This window comes from Drosophila montana, unplaced genomic scaffold (assembly GCF_035044405.1).
Source record: "Drosophila montana isolate Dmon_TW-CO22-7 unplaced genomic scaffold, ASM3504440v1 contig_2127_1, whole genome shotgun sequence".
Lineage (NCBI taxonomy): Eukaryota > Metazoa > Arthropoda > Insecta > Diptera > Drosophilidae > Drosophila > Drosophila montana.
The window spans coordinates 629,388-656,399 of record NW_026997035.1 but is presented as its reverse complement, the minus strand read 5'-3'; the positions used below and the strand labels follow the sequence as shown (position 1 = coordinate 656,399).

The 27,012-nt window shown below is 36.7% G+C and overlaps 1 protein-coding gene across 15 annotated transcripts in view; it reads right to left on the bottom strand.

Annotated features, from left to right (window-relative positions):
- sm (smooth) overlaps positions 1 to 27,012 on the bottom strand; it is a 148,277-nt gene that overhangs the window by 112,161 nt on the left and 9,104 nt on the right. The window lies entirely within an intron of this gene.

Here is a 27,012-nt window from a genome sequence, read left to right as displayed (position 1 = left end):
ATTGAGGATATTTTGAGTGGCAGTTAGAAAAATAAATAATTTTGTGACACGAATCATAAAAAAATTTTAAAAATTCAGTTTTAGAAATTACAATAAATACAATCATAAAATAAAAATTCGACTGGGTTAAAACTAAAAAATAATGTATATACAATTTTACTAAAAATGTTATATTTTTTTGTTTATTTATTTTTTTGGATTTTCAGAATATCTAGAAAGATTTAGTTCGGCTTAAATTAAAAACTCATCCTTTGACTTTTAAGAGGTTTCACAAAAAGTTATAAATATATTCATTTTTGAAAAGATACAAAAGAAACCCATTGGCGGACCTGTTTTGCAAAGCCTCATGAGATTTGTCTAGTTTCAACAAAAAAACGTTGCATTAAATGTTGCAGCTCATTAGACTTGCCACAAGGCAGCGAAACCCCTGATGCCGCACATCTGCTGGCGACTGTCTCAATAACTGACAGACTGAGTGAATGACTGACTGACTGACTGATTGACTGACTGACGACGTAAATGCTGTCGCGCTGCTGTTGCAGCTAGCCGCCGCATGCTAGGCACATGCTGCTGCCCTTCATTTTGATAGGCAACGCCGCCCAAAAATGTTCAAATGCAAATATTATTTATTTTTTATTTAGTTTGTTTTTTGGCTAGAACTGCGTCAGGCGACAGCAACACGCGAGGCAGGCGGCATTTGTTACTCGCAATTAGTTTCACTGTATTTTGCCAGCAGACGCAGCATGCATCAAACTGTGCCCCGCCTGCCCCTCGACTGAGCAGCATATGTGCGCGCGCGAGACGAGGCCGGCAAATGTCGAACGAGAATTGCACATGAAATGCAATTTACAAAATGTTTTCTTCAACGTTTGCATTGCGAAATTTAATTAAAACACAGCAGCCGCAGCAACAACAACAGCAACAACAACAATGAAATTAAATGCTGCAGTTGAGTGAGCGACAAGAGCGCCTGTTGGACTCACAAGTTTGTCTGCCTGATGCCTGCCTGCATTGGGCAACTGTATTTGGCCAAGTCGCTGCATATTGGGCCAAATAAAAAACATCAAAAAGTCCAAGTCAAGTGGCAGCAGGCCAGCCAGACACACACACAGAACACATCCCGAGAGAAAAAACAAATACTAATTTTCACAAAATAATGAAGCAATGTGTAAGTTGTGTAAACGCAGCCGCATTCGCATCTGTAAGATACAAAATTTGTAAAAACCAGGCAACAACTTGCTGTGGCATCCATCAATCATGTATGGGGCCAAGATTTTAGATCTTCAAACCTTTTAAACAATATCAGGCAAGAGTTCGTTTCGCATTCTATTGGCATTGCTCAGCTCTGCCCAAATGCTGTATCGAGTGTGTGTACGTGTGTGTATGCGTGTGTGTGTGTGGCCAGAGCACGTCAGAGCGTATTGGCCCGCGGGTCTCATCAATGACATAAGTACAATATGTGCACAAACACACACATATCAATCTATCTATTTGTACACTACACACACACACACACACGCACCCACGTGCACCACACCTATATGTAGCTGTAGCTTTTGTATTTGTATCTGTATTTTTTTAGTTTTTGGCACAAATCTTTTTGCTGCTACTTGGTAACAACTACCCCACGCCCCCAACCGCCCTGTACCGCTCCCCAGCCGCACATTCGCAATGTGCTGTTCCGGCCAGTTCATTTCTTATCTAAGTCGGCAATGCTCATTAGTCACAGCATGGGGGCGTTGCGGTGTTGGATCGGGTAGGGGGTGGGGCGGCGTGGTAACATTACCCCGCAACGCGTGAAGCATTGAAAATTGTCATTAGTTCAACGTTTGATTTTCTTCTTTCATTTTGTTTTCATTATTTTTTTTTTTGGTTTTGTAGCTCGTGTCGCAGTTGCTTTGCCCCGCCCCGCGTACCCGCTCATACCCTCATTTCAGCTGTCTGGCATCACACTTGATTTTTGCGAAGGGTGTGCGTGTGTGTGTGTGTGTGTGTGTGTGTGTGCGACATGCGACAATTGTGTTGTTTGTGTTTGCTTTTCAAATGATTTTCAATTAGAGTTCACAGATTGCCAACACATTTTTCCTACGAGCAAAAGGCGTGCAGAGCTTAAGATTGTCTCTGCGCTTGCCACAATTGGGATTTATGTGGCGGCTTAAGCCCCGCCATTGATGAAGAGGTTTACCAGTTGCGGTAAATGAAGAATGGGCACAAGTTGAAGAGCTTGAAGCAAGGAACATCAACAAAGATAGGGAGGCAGAGATAGCGAGAGAGATGGAAAGAGACTGATGGAGAGAGAGAGAGAGAGAGATGGATAGAAAGAGAGGAAAGAAAGATGGAGACAAAAAGAGATAGGGTGAATATGGAAAGGGATATAGAGAGAGAGAGCAATAGCGAGAACGAGAGAGAGAGAGAGGAAGATAGAGGGAGACAGAGAGTGGTAGGGACAGAGTGGAAGGGAGAGAGAGAGAGTGGAAGATAGAGATAGTGAGGAAAATAGAGAGATAGTAAAGAGAGAGAGAGATAGTGAGGAAGAGAACGAGGAAGATGGAGAGAGAGGAAGACAGAGATAGAGGAAGACAGAGATAGAGGACGACAGAGATAGAGATAGTATAGAGATGCAAATAAAGAAATATAAATATATAAATAGAGAGAGAGAGAAGGAAATAGATCTCACGTGAAAACTCAAACCCCATTTTTAAACATTTTATTTTCTTCACGGGGTTTGATCGCTAAACTTCGTGCTCAGCCCAACGCGCACTCAAGCGACCATTTTTAAGAATTAATTATCAAATTTATTTAGAAAAACTCTAGTTTTTAAGAAAATGAGTTTTAGGTAAGTTTCTTAAATTACAACAGGAAAACTTATATACAAATATTACCAAAATGATTGCAAATTTTTACCAAAACAAAGGATAGAGCCTTCAAAATAAATTGCAAAAAAACTAAAAACAAGAGCTAAACACACAAAGTAAAAGGAAAAACAACAATAGACACGTTATTTATAAACAAAGATAAGAGAAATTGGTATTGCAAAGCACATTAAACGAGCCACAGGAAAGTGCAACCCCGCCTCAGTTCTATTAATATAAACAAAGTCGAAGACACCGACCCTTTTTGCCAAAAAGGTCACTCAATTACAGACACGGCATAACTTAACCCCTTGACCGCAGGGGGCGACCACAAAAGAGAGCCAAAAAAAAAAAAACAGAAGAAAAATGTAGAAAGAAAAACAAGTCGGGAGTGCACGACTAAGAAATACCCTGAACCCTCTTCTATCAACACCTTTGCCTTAACTTCAATACAAATCAATTAAAAAACCACAAAGTTAAAATTCCTCATCTCTCGATAGCTTTAAAATGGAAGATACTTGACCAAGGAGATTAGCTCAAAATACGGTATGTCGATATCGTTATTTATCGATTGCTTGAAAACGGAGCAAGTTGTCGATCATTAGAAACAAACTGGTACTGCCCGGCCACTAGGAAGACATACGTTCAGGATTCTAGCTCTTATAGGTCCTGAGAACGATGCAATCGTACATACGAACGGACGAATGGACCAATAGACGGACATGGCTAGATCGACTCGACTATTGATACTGATCAAGAATATATGTTATAGCACCCGGAAATGCTTCCCACTGCCTCTTATATACATTTACACACAAACATCATGCCCTTTTTACACATTTTCAATGGGTATACAAAAAAAATTTGTGTATGCAGAGATGGTCTCGCCAGGCCGCAGACAAGCCCAACCCACCCACCCAGCAACCGACCCATGCCCAGCCATAAATCCATCCATCTTTTCAACAAAAATTTTCTTTCCTTTTTCTGTGTTTGTTTTTTTTTTGTTCTATTTGTTGTTTGCTGTTTGCTGTTGATTTGCGTTTTCGTCATTTTGATGTCAGTTCACTTGACGTGCACAGAAGAAGAGGAAGAAGAAGAAGAAGAGGAGGCAGCAGAGGCTGAGGCAGCGTCCAGCATGTGAGTCCCTCTATATAGACAGGCCTGAGGCAAGCGTTGATCACTTCTGACAACAGACTTTATCCCTTTCTCTAATGCCCCTCTCCCTCTCTCCCTCACCATTTCTCTCTCCCGCTGCCTTTGCTTAGCGTTTGCTCTTGTAATTTATGTGGAAAATTCTGTCGTGGCGCACGGCGCAACATAAAACAATTTTCATTTCGTACACGCATATATCTGCCTCTGCTTCTTTCTCTACATGTGCTGCTTCCTCTTGCTGTTTTCCGTCTCTTTTTTTTTCTTTTCTCTGCGCTTAATTTACGCGCCGCTTTTCATGTGAAAATCTTTACTAATTCGTCTGTTGGTTTTGCTTTTCGCTTTTCATAATTTTTATTTATGGAAAATGCTTTTAAAACCGCATAAAAATGCCTGCCCAGCTACGCGTGTGTGTATGTGTGTGTGTGTAAAAATTGATTTGCTGTGCCTCAGAAAACAACAAAAATAAAATAGTATCTGCCAGATACAATAGCTAATTGAGCTACACATTCGCCCACAAATCATTTAATTAAATTTAATTAACTAAAATTCGACTAAATTATGCATTTTGTGTTGTGGCTGAGTAGCTGGAGCAACAGACAGCGGGCAGGGAGGCAGATTGTCAAGGGGCAGGGAGCAGAAGGCAGCGACACAACACAAACTAGGTAAATTATAGTGAAACGTCAACGCAACAAATCTCCCAGATTTTCACACAATCTGTGACTGTCATGCGTTGTGGGAAAACGAGGTGAAAAGTGGGGGGCAAGGGCAGCTGAGGTGGTAGCTGACCTTCTCCTCAACCCGGTGGGCGGCGACGGGCAACAATTGAAAATTTTCTGTGAGTTGTTTTCTCTTCATACGATTATTTGCTGCCGTTGTTGTTGTTGTTTCTGTTGAACTCAAGGTGTTTCAATTTCTTTGTAGATGAATTTCGTTTTTTCTTCAAATTTTTCTTTTTTAGCATTTTTACGTCAATGCCTGAAAAATGTGCTCTATATTTGACAAAAAAAAAAACGCGCATCATCTACGTAATTGAACTACCTCATGAAATTTTTGTTTTATACATAATTTTGTGGCCTGACAGAAATTGAGCATAACGGATCATGTTGAAGCATCTTATATAAATCTTTTAGGCACGTGTCGGCGCCCACTTTGAAAATAAATGTGACAGAATGGAAATATGTGGTATTATATATATTCTACAACTACAATAATTATATGTGACTTAATAGTCTATATATATAATATATATACTACTATACTTTACTATAGTATACACACTACGATGTATATATGGGTCAACTGAGCTGTCTTTAGAATGAATAACTGTAGGAAAATATATCGATATGATTATTGGGCTTGAAGAAGCTTTGCTTGACCTCTTAGATTTGAACTACTGCCTGTAACAGGCAGCCTCTCTCCGGACAGACAGAGGGACAAACTAACATGGCTATATCAACTCGATTGTTGATGCTGATCTTGAATATATCTACTTTATGCTTTACACATTTCATGACCAAATCATAATTCTTTATACAAGGGTGTACGAAAATATAGCTGTTTCATTTAACTCTATGTGATGTAGGTAATGCCTATATCTACTCTTTTTAAAATTAACTGAATTTCATTATTTTTTATCTTGATTTTATATATACATTAAATATATCAGCATTTAAAACTCAAGATCATACCTAAATTTATATTTTTATAATATATTATATTCATTGCCTTTATCTCATATTGATTGTAAGAACTGAATTTATATTTTTATTATCGTGATCATGTTTAAAATACATCTGCATTGAAAACTTTACTACTTTTGTTACATATTATTTCTATATATTATCATCGATACACATTTATATGTATTCAAAAACTTGTATTTTTTTCGGAAACTAATGTTAATCTTACATAAACCTTTTATAATACAGCTGCATTAAAAATCCTCTACATTCAACCTCATATAGCCAGACTTAATGCCGAGAATCGTCCAGTATTAATCTCTTATAACCTCATGTCTAAATATCTCACGGAAATTATTTATATCGTTTCAATTTTCAATTTTCCTACGATCTAGATACTGGCTACAGGCCTGAATACATTTTTAGCCCCTTATGGTCTTTCACTCTAGGCTCTCTGCCAAATTCTATATATGTATATATTTATATATACAGATATAAAGCTTTTGTGGCAACTATTTGATCAAACAGGCAACAATATTTGATTTAGTTAAATGCTACGTTAATGGATATCAAAGCGAAAAATTCTTGAAAAATTCCAAAAATTTTAATGCTCAATTATGAATGAGTTTATTTATGTTTTTTTGTGTATCTCTCAAGTGCTGTTTGGGGGCAAAGTAAAATGAATCTTTTAAGTTGCTTACAAATTCCTGCATTACACGCAGACTTATCGTAATAGCTTTGTAATCCGCAGCTGTCTCGTTAAAACATCAGTTTGCATGAATCTACCTTGGGCAAATCTTGAAAATCTTTATTTAATGCGCTGCTTTCTTTATTTTGAAGTTGATCATTTGCATTGCCCACTTGGCAACTTAAACAACCACTAAACCACACACAAACACACACACACACACACACGCAGAGCCATAACGACGGCAAACACACATTTTCCGGGAAAATTTCTGCTCCGAAAATACATTTTGCGGCAAGTGGAAAACAGCTCAAAAAAATGTAGATGTATATATATATATATATGTGTGTACTTCATGTTGTGCTGCGTGGAAAATTTATAACAAAAGCAATTGCAGCGCTATAAAAATTACATTTAGCCACATCTCCGACATAGATCCATAATAATCAACACCACCTGCGACGATGGACGAGATGGACGACTGAGTATGCAAGCAACAACAACAATGCTTCCTATCCGACTCCCTCTCCTTGCCTGCCGCCCGCTTTCATCTTTCAACACCCACTTTAATAGCCCCAAAAGTGCGAAACGCGTGCTGCTCCCCCAAGGAGCACACTGTGAAAGGCGGGAGGGGGAGGGGCGCGGAGGCATGATTTCACTGCTAGCCGGAAGACTCGGCCACATAACGCTGGGCAAATATTTACTTTTCTTGTGCAGCCGCAACTAAATTAAGTTTTCAACTCAGAACTGGAATTCCAGAAGCCCAAAGCTGAATATTTAAAAAAAAAAGACGGGAAAGCAAGGATATTTGCGGCATGTCGTAGACTTAATACCCTTTTAGACATTTGACTTTTGCAGATGTGTGCATTTGATGGAAGTATCTTGGAAAAACAGACCTTTCTATGATCGTTCCTATGGCAGCTATATGATATAGTAGTCCGATGTTAATAGGATTTTCATATATACGAGGAGCAAAGTCACTTTTATAAATGGCGAGTTTGGTCAGGATATCTTGATAAACAGAGAAGTTTTCTCAAAAGAACTTACGTTTCGACTGATCGCTCCTATCGATATTTCTTAAGGTAGGTTTATGATATAGTGGTCCGATCCTTTCAGTTCCGAAACATAAACCAAGACGATCTTCAAAACTGAGAGACTAGTTTGACAGACAGACATGGCTAAATCAACTCGTCCATTGATGCACATCCTCAATTGATATACTATGTAATGTCTATGTTTCCACTTCTATGCGTTGCACACTTCATAACAAAATCGTAATACCCTCCAGAAGGGCATTTAATAAAATCCGTGTTAATCATCGCACAAGAAGCAGAGCAAAGTGCAGACACACGCCCACACACCTGATAGCTTCAACTGTGCCTCAACTTGCATTAAATATTTGTTTGTCAGCAATTTGCCAAAAAGTTTTTAACTCTTTATATGTTGCCCCTTCCATACACCCTCCCATCCCCCCCCCCCTCGATGGCCCACAGCTTGTGCAGCAAATTAACACATGTCTCTGTTTGTATATTTACTTTTATTCAATTTTGACTTTTGTTTGTTTTATTTTTGTTTCTCTTTTTCTGCAACATTTTTCCAGCTGTTGTTGTTGCCATTGTTTTTATCAATATTTAAACATACTTTTTTTTGTGTGCTTCAACCTTGCGGGAATCGTTTAATTTTGTGTAAGGCAGACATTTATTTATGCTGTGGGAGTATTTTAAATACCGTAGATAGTCGGGGAGTACCTTGTAAATGGAATTGGAATTGAAATTGGATAAAAGATTGCAGTAGCCTGCTTTTGGATCGGCAATGAACACAAAGATCAGGTTTCAGAAAACTGTATCCTTAAAGTTTGGTATAGCTTGGAAAATTGATATATATAAAATATTTTACTGAAGCAAGCATTGGACTGGCGAAAGGAGAAGTCGCTGTTTTAAATTCAGTAGATATTCCCTTATTGATGCTATGAACGTAATTTAAACAATGGAAATTCCATTACTTTATTATAGAATATCTATTTAAACTATGGCAAAAGGAGCAATCGCTGGTTCTAATTCAGCAGCGAATGCCCTATTAAAGCTAAGATCGAGTTTTAAGGAATGAAAATTCGATTACCATATTCTATTATAATATAGAATACCTATTTAAACAAATACTAAAAAAATGGATGCATTCTTTCTTAAATGTTCTTCAATTTGCCTTATGAATGCCCATCTATTTGCCTACGCTTCAAACAATAACAAGCTAATGAATGGCATTCTTTGCTTAAAATGCATTCCACTGATTCCACCCAACCCCAAAAAACTCTGCTCTATCAAAATATTTAACCAAACTATGTATAGCAAGCACTTCAATTTGTGCACTTCGTAGAGCATTTTATGGCCGACTTTTATTTAGCCCACATATTTGGCATTTTATGCGCACATATATATATATACATACATATATATAAATATATCCATTTATAAATATTTAGATTGTTATTTTCATAGGTGTTTGTTTTGCATGCCAGTACGCTGTTGTTATTGTAGCTGGTCTTGTGAAATTTTCTACTGATAACACCGCATTGAGCCGCAGCACAATTTAAATATTTTACGATAAAAAAAAAGAACGAGCTGAGAAGTGAAATTTGTTATTTGTTTCTGCTGCCGTTTGGTGTGAACGAACTGTCAAACGTTGTTTTCGCTGCAAAAGTGAGCTGGCTAAATAAATACCATATCTTTTATCTTTTATCTGCTTACAGGCAGAGCATATAGAAAGCATTTGCCATGGTTGGCTGCATCAAATGCAATCAACAGTAATAAAAACAAATAAAATGGGGCCAACGATACGGTATTCAGTATTTAATTGTATATATGTATATAGATATATATCCTATGGTATTATATCGTAAACTTTAAACATATGTCTGCTATCAGACAATACTTGAGCCCACTTTATCAGTCGAAAACGTGAGCGTTGGCAAATTTTGCAATCTCTTCCGCTAGCTGCAACATATTCAAAAAGCCAGACTATAGAGATCGTATAGCTTATTCGGATATGTTTAAACAAAGTTATGCGCCAATATAACATATATAGATATATTATATCTATAACTCAAGACAAGAAATTAACAAATTTGGAAATTTCGAATTTAAAGAAGGATTTGCGCTTAAGTCGATTTTAAAAGCTTCAGTTATTTTTTGATACAATTATTTTAGGAACAGGTCAAAATAAATGTACTAAATAAAAAGTAAAATAAATTAAGTTAAGATCACATAATGTGACAATGGAGGACATTATTTATTGGTAATTTTCATTAAATAAATTTATAAAAAATTAATTTTTGAATTGATAATTTAAAAAAATAATTTGTTATACATTCATTAAAAATTATTTAATTAATGAAAAAGCATTCAAAATGTTCATTCATACATTAGTTATCGAATGCAATTAATAATTAAATTAAATTAATTAATAAATGAAAATGAATTCTAAATTAATTAATGCAAATGATTGCTAAAGTTAATAATGAAAATGAGTTCTAAATGAAGTAATGGAAATTGATTGTTTAATTAATGAATGAACATTAATTCGTTAATGTAGCTATTAAAGAGATACTTGTTTTGTAATGGAAAAAGATTTCACATTCGGAATAAAAAAGACCATGTGTGAAATTACATTTAATTACAAATCAAATCAAGAATCAAACAGAACAATTGTCAAAGTTATTTATGACTTTAAAATCGCAATAATCGCAATTTCTGGATGTCACCCAGTCTCAAATGTAAGGCCCGTTTTTTTATATAAATCCGTTTTTTAGCATGACATAATAAAACCAATGCAATGTACTTAAATATATATTTTTTTGCAACATACCAACAATTAATTAACATCAATTGACAACATTGAAACTTACCTAAAACGAGAGAGAGAGAGAGAGAAGGAAAATTAATAAAAAAATATTATTTAACATATGCTTAAATGCTAATAAACCATGTTTAACAGTTAAAATTTGTATATATATATTTTTTATAGTGATCCAATCAGCGCGACAATCGAATTACTATAATTAATCACGGAAAAATATATATATATATAAATATATATTTATATATACATATGTAAAACCGAATTCTCGCTGACCTCAACGGTTAATCAATGCGGCACTTAGCGCAATATTTTGATTATAATTTTATTTATGGGCCGACTTTTTTTGTGGCATATTTGAAATGTGCGTCGCACGTTTGATTTTCATGCGGATGGCATTAATAACATGTATAAATAAAGTATATTTTAATTAATCGCATTCGTAATCAATTGCAATTGCAGCCAAAACCCCAAAAAGAAATCCATGAAAAAGTCTACCTTTATATAAATCAATGTTTTTCTTTCATTTTTTTTTATTGGCCATGATATTTTTTCTGCCAATGCAGCAATAAAAATTGTAAGCTAACAAAAAAACAGAAATAAATATACAGAAATTGCTTAAAAAAATAAATAAAATAAGGTAAAATACGACTGAATAGACTATGCGACTAACAGATACCCTGCAGACGGATGTGAGGGTATATAGATGCTTGAATAAAAAGATGTGTGACTAAATATATATATTAAAATATTTACATAATAAAATATATAAAAAGTATAAATTTAATAAGCGTACATGCAAAATCTTGAATGTATAAAAATATAACAGGAAGGAATGGATATATGGATGGAGAGTAAAAAAACTATATTTGACTTTATAAACCTAGAGATAATAGGAAACGGGAAGAAATGGATAGATGGATCGATGGAGATGAATAATATGAGCAATGCGGATGAAATCTATATAAAATTTAAAGGTCTGCAAGAAAATCTTTACTGACATTGTACCTTTTCTGCTATGCCGTATCCTTTGGCAGACATTACAGGGTATGCCAACTCAAACGTGTACAGTACAATCCTGTATCGTGTGTATATCATTTCTATTATATGTATATATTATATATGATATACCTATATATCCATAAGTAAAACAGTTTATTGACTTTCAACTTAATGCCCCGGCAGCAAAAAGACAAAGGCAAAATTTGATAATTCAATTTTCCATAAGACAAATGACAAATGTTAATTGAATTTTGATTTGCGACATGAAAATTTAACAATTGCAATCATTCAAAATTAATCAGTTTAATTGCGGCCAAGATGTGTGGCAAGGCTTAAATATGTGATAGCCTCAGGTGGAGAATTTCTCAATTGCAAATTCATATTTAAATGCATTTCCTTAGATTTACTTATTGAAAATATGTTCATGCAAATCAATTTTCGATGCGTTTCAATAAACGAGTTAAATAAAATATTTTTTTTTTTGCAAATAAAATGCCAAATTCGATTCGAATCTGAACTCGAATTGGGTCAATACATTTAAAAGCACGCAAGAGGAAATGAAATCCGAACAAAACGATCCGATTTTTTTCTCTCTTTTCGGACAACAACCAAAAAAATGAACGTTGCTAAATAAAAATGCAACAAAACCGAAAAACGTTTGCGGTACAAAAAGAGTTGAGCGAAGAAAGTAAAGGAGGCAGGCATGCGAGGCGGGGAAGAGCTACCACAAACGGGTGGAGCAGATGCCATTGCCAAAAGCAACAAGGCAAACAGACACAGAAAATGTGTGAGCGAGAGAGAGTGAGAGAGACGCACATAACTTAACCCTTTAAGTGTCAGAATTTGTGGAATTTTGCAATTTCAGATTATGAAATAATTTATTATCTTTAATGAAGTAAATTTCGAAATTGCATTTAAAGTGAAACGGAAATGTGTTTTTGGTACTGCATATAATATATATAATGCATGTACGTAAAGCATATAAGTAATTTTGGCTGATTTTGTGTCATTCCACCCATTTTCCACTATATTCAGTGAATATCTATAAGAAACTTCTATCTATGTTCAACTTTCATTTCATTTCCACACCTAAGCTAAATTTCTGTAAATGGTGGCTCAAAACTATTCGCACTGTTAACTTAACAGCGTCCCTTACAGTCGTTCTCAGTTGCAATTCAACAGCTATGCAGCAACAGCAGCTAACGGGTTAAAAGCTGTGTCAGGCATTATTGCATTTCATTGGCATTTCGCAAAGCGCAGCTCCGAAAACATGTTTATGCACACACACACACACACACCCAGACACACGTGCACGCACACAGCGCCGTATATAAATAAAGCCCCAGAGCACCGTTAGCAACGCCAAAAATAAAGAAGGAATGGCCAACAAAGAAACGTTGCCATAAGCAGAAGCATCAGCTAGAGTACCGAAAATAAAACCGTAAGCGGCGTCGCGACGGTTTGCCAAAATGCAGTCGACGTCGACGCTGTGCCTGTTGTCAATGCACATGGCACAGCGACGCACTCCACAGGCACGCTCTTTCTATATCTATCTCTTTCGTGCGCTCACGCATCTTGTATTAAAGTCTGAGCTGAGCTTTTTGAAGAGAGACGCGCTGCATATGCGCATCAAGTGATGACGTCGCCGTCGCCGTTGCTCTGGTTGATGTTGTTGTTGTTGTTGTCGTTTGTTGACATTTGTTGTTGCTTTTTATCTTTTGAGCTGTGCGCGATCGTCGCAGACAAGCACACACTCGCACGCAAGTAAACAAATATGTACATTGAAAAGTACTAACATTTAATTATATTTGGCGCGTTTTTACTGTTGACTTATTATTATTATTTTTTAGTAGGTCAGCGAAATTGTATTTTTCGCACAAACGCCGCTGCGTCAGCGTCGCTGTCGCTGCGCTATTTATTAATGCTCAATCGCTGCAGCTGCGCAAAACTGGATTTCAAAAGCAGCAGCAACAACAAGGAGAACATTGCATTGAAGGTAAACCGGCGCATAAAAAAGCGAATGAAGAAGAAGCGAAGACGAAAACTGCATTGAATTTGTATTTGACGTTGCATTCGAAATAAAAAAGGCTAAAAACGTGTTTTGTGCTGCAGTTCAAGAAAACCAGCAAAAAAAAAAAAAAACATAAAGTAAAATTTCCATAAAAAGAGCGCAAAGGCAAAAGCTCTCAAAAGAAGTCGACCACAAAGTTCAAGCACCTGCCCAAAAGAAATATATACAGATGTACCTATAGGTATATATATATCAAAGAAAATAAAAAACGAGCGTACGTTAAATAAAGAAATAAATGAGTAAATCAACAGCAGCTGAAATGCGGCTACCATAACAATTCCATTTATTTTATCTACGTACTTAACTGAAAAAATACCGCTACAACTGCGACGCCGACAGCGACGCCAGCGTTGCCGTTGCCATATGAGCAATTGAGTAATTACAATCGACAGCGCAGCAGCAGCCGCCGCAGCAACAACGAAAACAAAAGCCGCCAACACCACACACATATACGCCCCAGCAACAACAGCAACAACAGCGCATTGCAGACCCTATAAATAGCAGTGCAAAAGCAACAAAAGAACGCAGCAACATTTGGTTGTTTTTGTTGTTGCTGCTGGTGCTGTTGTTTTAAAGAGATCCAAGCAATTAAAAGTTATGATAAACAATTTTTTCCATTCGCACACGCACGTCAAAAGAACCAGAGAAGAGAGCAAACACAATGAGAGAGTGGATAAGAGAGTGAGCACGCCACAGCTACAAAGAGAGCGCGCGCATATGGGAGAGAGAGAGAGAGAGAGAGAGAGCGGCGTGCGTGTGTGTATGTGTGGATCGCGAGCGTAAGCGTAGAAAGCCAAACGAGCGTGGCAAAAGAAAGCAGCAACAGCAGCCGCAAACACACCAAATTTTTTTCATTTCTGCCAGTGACGAAATATGCTAAGGGGCATGACTTAAAGCTGCACAGCTAGCGTCGCTGCTAACGCCGCTGCTGCGCCTGCCGCTGCTGCTACTGCGGGATGAGTCAAAATAACAAAAAATATATAAAACAAAAACAACAAAAACAAAATGCGCGCCAAAAATAAGCGCAAAGAATTGGCATTAACAAATTACTCAGCAATGCCAGGCACTTTGTAAATAGCAATTGTAATAGTCATACAAGAAAGGGTAGGTGGGTTAAGGGGTTAAGGGGAGGGGGAGGGAGAAGACAACTGAAATAAGCTGACATGTTGAAAGAAACAGACAAATAATTAAGTGAATCTTTACATAGAAAATACTAAAGAACTTTGTATTTATAAATATATCAAAATGAGTTGGCAATTTCTTATGTTTTTACCAAGAAAGGTAACAAAGGGAAGTGCAGGAAAGAAACCAAAACTTGGTTATAATGCAATTGAGTTTAATAAGTGACATATTATTGCATTATTTTGTTAAACTGATGTCCGAAAGCTAGAAATGTTGTTTAAACCTGTTTTGTGGTGAAAACATCATCAATTTGAATAGATCAGCGCGTATACCAACCTTCAGCACTATAGTTTCAAAAGATCCTAAGATATAAAGTAGTTTTCAATAACAACTAAATTACAAGTATACAAAAGTATACTCTTGTAGTGGGTATCATATTATTGTCATGAAATGTGTAACGCATACAAGGAGACATCTATGACCCTATATTGTAAATATATTCGAGATCAGCATCAATAGACGAGCCGATATAACCATGTCCGTCAGTCTCTTTCTATGCGAACTCGTCTCTCAATTCTAAAGCTATCGTCTCGAAGCTCTGTACAGGTATGTCTCTCTTATGCAGGCAGTACCGAGATATGTCGGAACAGGCCAGATCGAACAACTATATCATAAAGCTGCCTTAGGCAAGATCGGTCTACGGAGAACTTGTATAAATATTTTTTGTTTATCTAGGTATCTTGACCATTTAAAAGTTTCACCATGCTGCCTACATATATCCAAAATCTTATCAACATCGGACCACTATATCATGTTGCTGTGATAGGAACAATCGGTCGAAAAGTAGATTCTTTTATGGCAAAATATTCTGTTATCCAAGATATTTTCATCAAACGCAGCATTTACGAGTTGCACTATTCTCACACAACTGCAAAACCGTAGGGAAAATGTATACAAGGGTATTAAATATACGGCGTGCCGCAGATATCCTTTATTTCTCGTTTATTCTGCTTTCTGCAAAAGACATTTGATATTCGCTTATATTTATATAGATATTTTATTATCAATATTTGTGCATTCAATTGCAAATTGTTAAGGCTAACAACAAATATGCATTAATCGCGCAGCTACACGGCGTATTGCTAATAAATTAAAAACAAATTTCATTGCGAATCAAGTGCAGCTAAATAAATAAACAGCATAATTAATTGCAGCGTCAACACATATGCATAATTATGTTCATAATTTTGATACAACAATGCCATTTAGCTGACAAGCTGACAACTTGTTGTATTTGTTCTTGTTGTTGTTGCTGTTGTTGTTGTTGTTGTGGGTGTGAATATATTTATGATAGCATAAAACGTTGTTGCATTCACATTTAAATTTATTTATTGGGCCAGCATAGAAAGAAAAAGAGCTGACGGCACGTAAAATGGGGGGCGTTCAAATTTGTAGGCCCTCTCCCCTCCGCCACCAATAAAAAAAATAGGGGCACTAGTGGCAAGTGGCAAGTAGGCTAGGATAAAGTAGCAGGGTCAGTGGAGTAGACGTTGGCATGTAAGAGACGGGCAGGGGGTGGGGGGTGGGACTGTTTGTTAGTAGATGTAAAGCTTGGGCAATTGGCTTTTTTTCATGTCGCAGTCGGGTAGACTAATTAGATACAATTTCCAGTTGCTGTGGCATGCCATTCTAAAAGCACGTTTTCTGCCCAGTTAAAGCAGGCAGCGGCGTAGGGCAAGAGTTTTGACAGGGGGTTGGGCGGGGGGCAGCTCGATAAATAGCGTACAGCGGCGATTGCTGCAATACAAAACACGTTTTTACTTTATCGTTACCGTGGCTCGCGCCCTCCCCCCTATGCCTAGCTCCTCTACATTTATTTACCTGCCCGCGCGCTTTGTCACAGGTGAACGTGTTGTTCTAGTTGGCAATTGCACACGTTACAGGTAGTAGTTGTAGCAGCTTGTAGATACAAACAGCGCGCACATAGATACAAGCACGGCGACCAGATACATTTTAGTTGGTTCTCTCTCTCTCTCTCTCTCCCTTTCCCTCTCGCTCTTTCTTTCTCTGTGCGCAGCAGCAGCTCATTGTGCACCGATTCTGAGCACAATGCACAAAAATTATTAACTTAAGTATAGCGAAAAGAATGTAAAGAACGAGCGTAAAAGATACTGCTGCGACATATGTCTTTGGAAGGGAGGGTAGCCGGGAGTATCAGTTAAATTTGATATTGAAATTATATTGATATTATATTATATTTTTATGTTTGTTTTATTTTCATATTTTATTTTATATTTTTATGTTTATTTTATTTAGTTTTTATTTTTTTTCATTTATGATTATTTTTCTTATTGTATTTTATTTTATTTTATTTTTACATTTTTTTCATTTATGTTTATATTAGATTTATAAGATTTCTCTCTTGTACCATGAGCTGCATTTGGTTTTGAAATATAAAAGAGTATTCCAAACCAAAAATTCAATTTAATGTAATCAGGAAATTGTAATTATGTTCTTGAATTTAATTGAAGCACTTCCCAAGAATATTAGCATAGTTAAAAACTATTTAACTGAAGCTCTTATGGGTCTTGTTATTAACTCGCCCGGTTACAGCGAGGCGTAGATAAGTTGATGATTAATTAATAGACTCTCCGTTGAGCAAAAGATCGATTCTTCAATGAATTCCCGCTTTGGGGCAGAGATAAGAATTGAGTTGCTCGTGCTCTCTCTTTATCACTCTCTCTCATTCACTCTTGCTCTGTCTTGCTCTTGCACACTTTTATTCTTTTGAACTGTCAGCTTCCTGTGCAGCAGCTCAAGACAAAATTGTGAAACGGCCTGAGGCACAAATTGTGCAGATCATTTAGTTGCCTGGGCTTTGGGCCACGATCATTAACGTGGCTCAAGTGTTAAGCGTCTGCAATGCGCAGTCTGCAGATACACACACACACAGACACAGACACACACATGTGGCAATTGACTAACGTCAAAGCGAGCATTAAAATGCTCCGCAAAGACACAAAAAATAAACCAAAAAAAAAAAAAAACAAAACTGGGCAAAAGTAAAGCCAGAGACGGGGGCCACACGTCACTTGACGACGTTCAAGTTCAATAACCTGGCCAACAGTTACACTCGCGCACACACACACACTCACACGCACATACACACACACGCACACAATTACCAAATAATGTGCCACATGCACATGAAGCAAAACGCCGGCAAGGAAAAGAAACAACAACAAAATCTCAAACGAAAAAAAATTGAAACTAAAAAAGAAGCAGGAGAACCCACAAAGAAATATATGTATATATAAAAAATAAAGTAAATTGAAACAAAATATGCGACGCCGTTCGCGTCGCGCCCGCCGACTGCTTACATAACAGCAAATAATGTTAAAGCAGCGGTAAAGCAAAGCACGAGCAGCGGCAGAGCCAAAGCCAGAGCCAGAGCGAATCAGGAAGAGAACGCGTGTGCGAGTGGGAGAGAGAGCGAGCGCGAACGAGCAGTAAGCACAAATAATGAGAAACAATAACAACAAAAAATTCAACCAAAAAAACACAAAAAATAAAAAGAAACGAGTAAAAACGTTTCCAAAAAAACACAAAACGAGCAATCGAAATTACATTCGAAAAGGGGCAAAGCCAAAAAATCGAAGAAAAAATACAACAAAAATCTGGAAATACAAAAACTGAAAAACTGATCTGTATACCGCATAAATTCGATTTGAGATACAGATACAAATACACACATATATATGTATCTGTGTGCTGCTTTTATTTTGCATTTGTAAATTGTGAAAGACTCCCTTTTTTTTATGGGTGGGGTCGTTGCTAAATAGAAATTGGGCAACTGTAAACGATTCAATCAGCAGGGCAATAATCCATTAGGCTGTTGATAAACATATTTTCCTTAAGTATCTGACAGATACTGACGGGTTTTGTGTCTGTGGGGCATTGGAGCAGATACTTCATGGGAGATGGCGCTATAAAAAGTAGACCTTACAAAAGAACTGCAATTACAAAAGTATCTAAGACACAAACCTACCTGCAAGATGCAAAAGTATCTGCCAGATACAAAAGTATATAATAACCTTCTCGATAAAACGTGTCTACCAGACACAAGAGGATCTACAACCTTCAAAAGTAACTGAAAGTACAAAAGAATCTGATAGCTGCCACTGTGCTGGACCCTATTGTATCTACAATATACTTAATCTACAATCTACAAAACTGCATACTACAAAAGTATCTATAGGTAAAAAGAACCTACGAGCTAAATGAAAGTGTAAAGATACAAAAATATATTCCAGATACAAAGGCATCTTCAACCTTCAAATGTAACTTAAAGCTATAAAAGAATCTTCTGTCAGATACAAATGTATCTACTAGCAACTAAGGGTTATACAATCTTTAAAACTAACTACAAACTACGAAAGTATCTGAAAGCTACTTTGGTATGTGCAAGATACAAGCGCATCTTTAAACTACAAAACTAACTGCAAAATACAAAAGTAACCGAAAACTGCAGTGCTGTTTCCCAGGTACAAAACTATCTATTAGGTAAAAAACTATCTTACAGATACAAAACTATCTTACAGATACAAAGGTCTCTAAAAATCTGCAAAGCTGGAAAAAGTATTTGTTAGCTACAAAAGTAACCGCAAGATAAAAAAGTATCTACATCTGAAAGCTAGCAATCCTCAAGGCGTACAAACTGTAATATATGCAAAAGTAGATGCAAATTACAAAAGTATCTTTGAGTTACAAAAGTAACGTCAAATCAAAAAACTGACTTGAAAGTAACTAACAGCTACATGAGCTCTTCATGTGCGATTCACAATAAATTTCTTGCACTTGACAATGGTAAGCGCTAACGAATGTGTTGCAAGATGCAAAAAGTATCTGACAGATAGACACTCAAGTTTTAGTTGCAGCAGTCTGCAAAATAAGAACAAGGTGCATCAAAAGTTTGGCGGAGCAAAGTCAAAAACAGTTTTGTATGGTTTTCCTTTTGCTAAACTATCCCAAAAATGATGACAAATAAAAAGTAGCACAAGCATCTAAGACTTGGCACAGATACATTTTGGGCAAAAAAGCTGGCCGCTTGCGCCGCCAAAAATGTTATTAGTCAGCGGCTGGCAGAAATAATAATTAAACATTCAACAGCAAATCAAAGCATAGATCTGGCCAATCAGAAAATGTTCAACGCAAGCTATAAGATACTTTCAACATGTTGTAGAGAACTTCAGAGAGAACTACAAAGCTCATAAGGCGCGTGCAGGCAAAAGTTATTGCTCCCTTTAAGGGGCTTCGGGCTGCGGTTGTTGGTGGTCGCGTCTTTTGTTAGCTGAAAATATTTCACTCACGAATTTCATTTCGACATAGGCTAAAATATATATATATATTAGAATTCTTTGGGCGTAGGGAAAAAAGAAATGATGAAAAGGAATGAAAGCAAAGCGAACAACAAGATGAAAACGTGGCGCAAGCAATAATCATAATCAAAATAATGCACAGGCAAGAAGTTGTAGAAAACATGGGCCAAAACGTTTGTAATGAGTCCAAGTGAAAATAAACTGGGATAAACCAAAAGGAAATATGCTGAGGGTGGCGCGCAAGTTGGAGAGGGGGGAGGTGGGCAAAGCATGGCAAATGAAAAACTAATTGTAGCGTAGCGAATTAGGCAAGCATCGAAGTTGGTAACAGATGAAGAAGGAAACGGAATTCAGAGAAAGAACTACGACAACGACAACGACGAAAATAAAAAGAAAGATGAAAAAAAACGTACTTTTCTATGCAAGTCACGGCTTAGCCGCAGGCTGACAACCCACCCCCCTACAAAAGCCAACTTCCCCCCACCCAGCTTTCTAGCTCAACACACACTCACAAGCCTGTAATTGACGCAAGTTTCGAAAAAGTGCTGCAACGGCAGCGATTGGAAGCGGGGGGGCAGCCGAACGACGGGTTGCCGGTCGTGTGCGTGGCATATTGAAAACAAAAGGCAACGACGAATCAGTCAGTCACAGATAAGGCAAGGCGAGGCGAGGAGGGGTGCGCCAGGTAATAGAAAACCGTTAGCAGCCACTGGTAATTGGCATTTAAAAGTATGTCGCACACCAAAAAGAAAAAATAAAACAAACAGAAAAAAAATGAAAAAAAAGAAACATCGAAAGCCCGATGAGCTGTGCATGTGAATGACATGAAGGTGTCAAGGCAGCCAATAGGGGGAGTACAGCGGTGCTTAGGGTGCGGGTGGGAGTGGGGGTGGGGAAAAAGTATCTGACAAATGGGATGCACTTAACTATGAGATACTCAAAGGATATTCGACTCGCTGAATGACAGTGTTACGAGTCCATAGATAAGACAGCAAGTGAAAGGAAAACAAATATGAGTGCTGTGATCACAGTACGTAAAACAGTTGAGACTAAAGCTGTTGAGTGTATGATGATTACTTTATGAACTCAATAAAAAGCCTACATGAGCACATTCAAAAAAATACTGTGATTACGCACAGTACTATGAACATATAGATCACACTTCTTGTACAGCTTATATATCAATATATTATATACATGACATAAAAAATAAAGCCATTCTTCAAATAATTTCTCTCTGGGACACATATTTCACAGTACTGTGTTGGCATAAAAACAATGACCTGATTCAGACAGCAAGTTAAAAAGAAGCAAATAAATGCTGTGATCACAGTATTTGAATCAGTTAGGCTGAAGATAAACAATGATGATTAAAGCTAGCTCAATTAAAGAATTGAAACGTCCTATGATTACCCATTTCACAGTACTATGAATACATACTATTAACTCACGTAGCACAAAAACGAATACACAGTGAAAAGCGTGTACCATGTTTCACATGTTTGGAGAACTGTGATCACGCATAAGCCACAGTACTGTGCTCCATTACAACAGTACTGCGATCACACACCACAGTACTATACTCATGCACCACACTATGATCATGCACAATACTATGATCATGCACTACACTACTATGTTCACACATCACAGTTTATAGATCACACCCACATTACTATGATCACACACCACACTGCTGTGCTCAAATACCACAGTACAATGATCACTTCCTACACTACTGTGCTCGAATACTACAGTTCTGTAATCAGATACCACATTACTGTGCTCATATGCAACAGTACTCTTCTATTTAAGCGGCTCTCCACATTAATATGATAGAATAACCTTTGCTTTTTATTCAGCTACAGCATTCATTATTCAATTGCAACTTACACATGAGTCCAGTTGCGTACTCGTAAATGCAAAAGGATGCTATGCAGAGGCATTTAATTTGAACTTGACTTGTTTGTCTTCTGACCTCACACGCTGGCTTCAAGCACACTCACAGCTATATATTTGAGTCTGAGCTAAGCTTCCAGCAGTTCAACACTTCTTCAAACTACTTTTACCACAATATGACAGAAACCCCCAACCACCACACACAGTCTTTCGCTCTTTCAGAACGTTTTTCCTCAAAAATATATTGCTTCATTAATGCAAGTAGATGACCTCGTTCAACTGTTCCATTTCACAAGCAATTCGCCAGCATCTTAACCGAGCTTTTTGCACACTTTCCATTCGTATATATAAACATGTATATGTATGCGACAGATGCAGATGCAGATACATACACATATCTGTAGATACAGATACAGTTGCTGGGGTACCAAAAACAATATATGGCCACATGAGATGGCAAACGACAATGCGCCATATATCAAATTATATAAACGTGTACTTAAAAAACTACACTTCCGACCTTCAAGAGAGACCCAGCATGACATCCGGGCAAATACACGACTCGTTGCGCTATATACATACACACAAATGTATATAGATACATATTGTATCTGAGTGTGCCTTGTAAGTAAATGACAAGAAAATACAAAAAAGTAACTGTAAGAAAAAAGAACAAAGCATAAAGAAAGCGGCGAGTGTAGGATGAGGTACCGGGGTTGATGGAGCGTGTGGGGTTAGGTGGGACTGACAAGGGGGCGGAGAGAGGACTGCATAACACAGCGCGACATAAATTGAACTTTTTGCTGAAACTTGTCGCAAGCACACAAAAAACGCGCGACGTTTGAGCAACAGAACGAGCGAGAGAATGGAGAGAGAGATAGACAGCAGGCTAAAGGGGAGAGAGTTGCTCTCTCTCTCTCTCTCCCCCCCCTCAATGTGCCCCCCTCACCACTTGCGCGTCTCTTAGCACTTGAGGCACGATTCATAATTTGTTGTAATTGGAGTTTAAACCGCCGTCCGCCCAATGCGACCTAAACAAAAACAAAAGAAAAAGGGGGGAAAACCTTGGGTAGCTGTTTCATATTTGAAAACTCTTTTGTCTTTTAATTTAAAAGATTTTTTTCGGGTCTGGAAAATTGAATAAAAAGGTGCTACAATTGATAATGCCAACTAACAGCTCATTAGACTCGGAAAGAAAGGGCCGAAAAAAATTCAATTTTTATTTTAAATGAGATGAGATGAAACAACATTTGAAAATGGCGGAGAAACGTATAAACACGGGCATTTTTTAAGAATGAAAATGAGAATGAGAATAAAACATAATATTAAAATTTTACGTTTTTTTGTTAAAGTAAAACTTCCTTTGATTAAAATTTTGTTTTTAATTAGAAAAAAAAAAATGTATAATCAAAACTAATGTTGCTTTTTCAAGGAAGTTAAAAAAAATGCATTTCATTGCAAGCAATATAATTTATTAATATTTATTTGCTATGAATTTTTTTTATTATTATTATTTTTATTTATTTAATTTTTTTTTTATTATTATTTATTTATTATTACTTATTTATTATTATTTATTTGTTATTATTTATTTATTATTATTTATGTATTATTTTTTATTTATTATTATTGCTTTATTTATTAATATTGTTTAATTTATTACTATTGTTTTATTTAATATTATTATTTATTGTTTTGTAATATTATTATTAATTATTTAATTTTTATTATTTATTTATTTATTATTATTTTTTTTATAATTTTATTATTATTAATTATAAATTATATATGTATATCATTTATATTTTATTAAATTATTTACTTATTTATTAATTATACGATCCAAATTATATAGATTTATATAATTTTAAAAATCATATAATACATATAATTTAAATCTTGTAATAAATAAATAAGACTATGCTTCTATGTATGCTTCTTATATATTTATTTTTAAATTATAAAATTACAAAATAAAATATATGTATAATTCAATTAGTTAATTAATCTTTTATATATTATATGAAGATAAAACTTAGAGGATCTTCCCTTTATAAGTAGTATATAAATATAAGTATTATTTGTTTAACATTAGCTCTTATATTGAAGGAATTGCAGTTGCCTACAAAAGATAGTCGAGAACTTTATAAAACTATTTAAATATGCCAAGAATTTCTGCAACAACAACACTAATAATAATAAAAAAAAAAAAGCCAAACAACTTTACGACTTTTTCTTTGTAGGTCAAATAATAATATTATTCCTAGCCGGCGGGGCTCATGAATTACTGATAAGTGCTGACCGAAATATGAATGAAAATTAATTTGTAGACAGCGCGTAGAACACAAGAAATGTCTAAATTGTTTTGCAGTTGACCAATATGGAAGGCTGCGGCAGTAGCAGCTGCTAATTTTGTATGCCAGTCAGGCATGAAATTCATTTGCTGGTCTCTGCCGCTTTAAGTGTGACCAAAGCAACTGTAGAAAACAGCAGCAGCAACAATAATAACAGCAACAAGAGGAAAATGCAATCAGACATCGATACAAAAGAGAACAGCAATCAGTTAGTCATTTCGACAATTGCCCGTTCAAAATTCCAACTAAAATATTGTTGGCAACGGAACTGACCGCAAATATAACAGACTCCAATTGGGATTTTTTGCATCGTCCACAGCTACGGGTGGATATGTGATACGGGCTTTATTACAATCAAAGACAAATTGCATGCAATTTGATGACGCTCAGCTGGCCAACACTTTTATTACCTCTGCCCCAGCAGCAGCAGCCCCCCTAATCGGCCAACAATCGTATACTAACTTGGCTTACTGGTATCAACTTTGGCTTTGACATACGGCACTTTTGGCTTACACCGACGCAGCTTAGTTCTTGGCCATCAGATCTGCTGAGTTGTCTTTCCTTTTATGCCAATTCATTCATAACTAAGCTGATACACACGAACGCCTTAGCCTTAAATAATCATCATCATCTGCTGCAAATTTCAATTAGTTCAATTACAAATGCCAAAAAGCAACAAAAAAGGGTGCAATCTACATATGTTAGTACGTGTGTGTGTGTGTGTGTGTTTACACAGACAAATCCACCCTTTTTACGCACAACCCTCGACTCGAACAACTTTTAGCAATTAAAACTTTGTGAAACGAAGAGACAATAAAAATCAATTATTGTTAATAAAAGCGAGTGGCAAGCCAAGAACAAAAAGTAAGAGGCATATTCTGTTAGTCAAAATATATTCAGAGTTAAGAGTGCAGCAAACATTTTTCAATAAATAAAAAGTTTAGTTATTCGTCCCAAAAAAATGTATATAATCGTGAAAATATTTTTGAGATTTTAGAAATATTTCTTAAGTTCAATTAAACGTCTAAATAAAAAAAAGTAATTGAACATTGGAGTTTCAGTTATAGAAATTAAAAACTTAAATTTTTTTACAATATATGTAACAATAACTTTAAAAACTTTTGGAGAGCGATTGAAAAATGTTGAGAATTTGAATAAGAATAAAAAAATGTTAAGCAAAAAAAATTCAAAATTTTTATTTTTCCCATTAGGTTTTTGAGAGCTTAATAAATTTTTAAAAATATTCCAGTTTTCCAACAGATTGTTGAAATTTCGGAAATAAAAAACACCTTTATTTATAATTGGTTTCAATCATTTTTTAATCATGTTTAAAACTATTTGTGAAAGCGCCTGATAAAATTTTTAGAATTCAATTAAGCCCCGTTTTAATCTTCTGAATTTATAAATTGGATAAGTTATTAAATTTTTTGTTAATTATGTCATTATTTAACTGTTTGAATATAGAGTAGTTAATTGATTTATCTTCTACTTATTTACTTGTTCTTGTTCTTAGATATCACATATTGCGGCTTTTTAATTACTTCTTTTTATACACATATCTAATCCTGTTACCCTTCCAAGTTGAATATATAAAAAAGTTTCTCAAAGCACTAAACGCATTTCCAAATAGTAAAATAATCTTGAAAGAAAAACACCTTTAATTCAATATCAATTAATTTGAATAAATATTTATGGAGCAACCCTCGCGCAATAAAGACCACCCCCATATCGAATGATGGTCAAAAATGCAAAAGAGTTCCGGACGTTGTCCGGGCGATGCATTTAATTAAAAAGAAAAAAATGAGTGGAAAAATGGGGAGTGGGGAGGAGACACAAGGGGAACACCAGCATATAGAGTAGAGTCCAATGACGGATGCATTTCTGGCAACTGTTCCCGGGGCCTTGGACGCACATAATTTGCAAAAGACCTTGCGGCATTTCGGTGGGTAGTTGGGCGGCGGCGCTTGGCGGTTTTGTGGTGCAGACCAGGTAAGCTGCAAATGCTTGCAGCCAAATGGGGAAAATTGTGAAAATTGTGTGCAAACGGGGTGGCATTTCAGCAGCCGCCGCCGCCGTTGCCTTTGCCGGCGGCAAATGGCCTCGAAACGCACCACCGAAAAACCCGCTCGCACATGATTACTTCATTAGGAGGGGGTGGATCCAGGCGAGTGGAGTAAGAGCGGCAGTGGGAGCTGGAGTGGTGTTGGGTTGGGAGTGTGGCAAAGGATGCTGAAGAGAAGCGGCATGCACAATGCAAAGTTCCTGTTGCTGACTAAGCTCAGGCACAGATCCCAATGCTAATGCTGCCTCTTCACATCGGTCAGACGAATATGCAATCTATTTTTAACTGTCTGGCGGGGGCAACTCTACAACTGGAGGGGCATACTGATGAGGGGGGCGGGTTTTGGTGTGTATTTGCAGTCTACTCTGCCGCTGTGGCGCTGGGGAGCATGCAAAATTTATTTGCCATGGCTGTTGATGCCACTGACGCCGCGTGCGTCACGCAGCCAGACGCAACGGCGTCGCCTTCTGCTGCTGATGCTGCCACTGCTGCTTGTGTTATGCATTTACGGGGCGGGGCGGGGCGTGGCACCGGGTGGCTGTGCACTGGAATTGGCTGTTCCGTGTGGGGCGCAACTGCGGATCTGCATAACAGCAAATTGCAAGCTTCGGTCAAAAATTGGTAGCTTTGACAGCGAGCTGCCGCACCGTGCAACCTCATGAAATGGCAGAGGATTCATTTAAATAAGAGAGCACAAACTTTTCTATATGAATTTCATAATAATAATTGCCTAATGCATGTCCTTTAATCTTTAAAGTGCTTACACTTCTTAAAGCTTCTTTCGATTTACTAAACGCCTTGCTACAGTGTTGTAAAATATACGATTTAAGTGCTGGACAGTGCCTTTATTAGTGCTGCAAATCATTCAATTAAATGTTGTTAAATACATACTTTTAGTGTT